The sequence below is a fragment of the Pundamilia nyererei genome, unplaced genomic scaffold, assembly GCF_000239375.1.
Source record: "Pundamilia nyererei isolate P.nyererei 1_Seehausen unplaced genomic scaffold, PunNye1.0 scaffold00007, whole genome shotgun sequence".
Taxonomy (NCBI): Eukaryota; Metazoa; Chordata; class Actinopteri; order Cichliformes; family Cichlidae; genus Pundamilia; species Pundamilia nyererei.
The window spans coordinates 2821290-2822443 of NW_005187408.1; positions in this window are offsets into that span (position 1 = coordinate 2821290).

Below are 1154 nucleotides of genomic sequence, written 5' to 3' on the forward strand. Positions count from 1 at the left end.
CGAACCGAACCGAACCGTGAATTTTGTGTATCGTTGCACCCCTAATGCATACATGCACTTGTTATGGGCATTGATGTCATGCTAATTTTGTGCTCTTAATGCTTTCTTTGAACTGACCTTTTTCCAGGGTGGGATGGTTTTACAGCACACATCTCTATTGACTGTGTGCAAGAGTTTGAATTTATTTTGGATTTTCTCCAACGGGGGTCAGTTGTATGCATACAGACTCATATCTTAACTTTTTCAACAGGGTTGAGGTCAGGGCATTGGGGAGACCATTCTAGGAGCTTAATGTTAGCCAGCATTACCCATTCCAGTTTTGATGAGTGTTTGGGATCATTGTCCTGCCCAACTCAAAGTTTCATCCGCGTAGCTGTTGATTTGAGTCAAAGCTAAGGAATTTAGAAGAATTTAGAAACTTTTGTCAAGAAGACATTCGGCTTGTCCATGTGGGCAGCTGCAAATTTCAGTCGAGCTTGAAGGAGTTGATTTTGGAGCAGGGGCATCTTTTTTGGTCAGCACCCTCTCACCCTCTCCAAGGTGATGTAAAAGTCTCGTCGCTATGAACTGTGACGCTGGCATTCCAGGAGTTTCCAGTTCATGGCAGGCTTGAGCCTTTGTGGTTTCTGAACATCCTTACCAATTTCCTCTCATCTGAGGGTAACAGTTTGGGTCTTCTTCCTGACCATGGCAAAGTGGTGACACATCAGAATAACTTGTAATTACATGGAATTGTTTGATAATATTGGAATCTGCAGTTTTTTGGAAAAGGCTCTAAGAGATCTTCCCAGTGTGTTTCTTCACTAAGATCTATTATTTTTGGACTATCGCATTGTTCAGAGTTTCTGTCAACCCAACAAATGCGAGGGAACAACAGTTAGTTGTGATCACTAATTTGGAAGTGCAGGTATGTCAATGACAACACAGTGAAATTTAAAACCTAAGAAGCACAGGGTTTCATCAAACACATCATCTCAGTGCACAGAAACATCTTGCTCTCCATGGAGTATACCTTTCCTGGCCTACACAGACACGCCTCTTCTTTGACTCCCCTACTTACTGAAACACAAATAACGTTATCAGGGCCTTACACCACTAGGCATAGAACGTTCCCTCCTAAACACACGCACGCACGCACGCACGCACGCACGCAC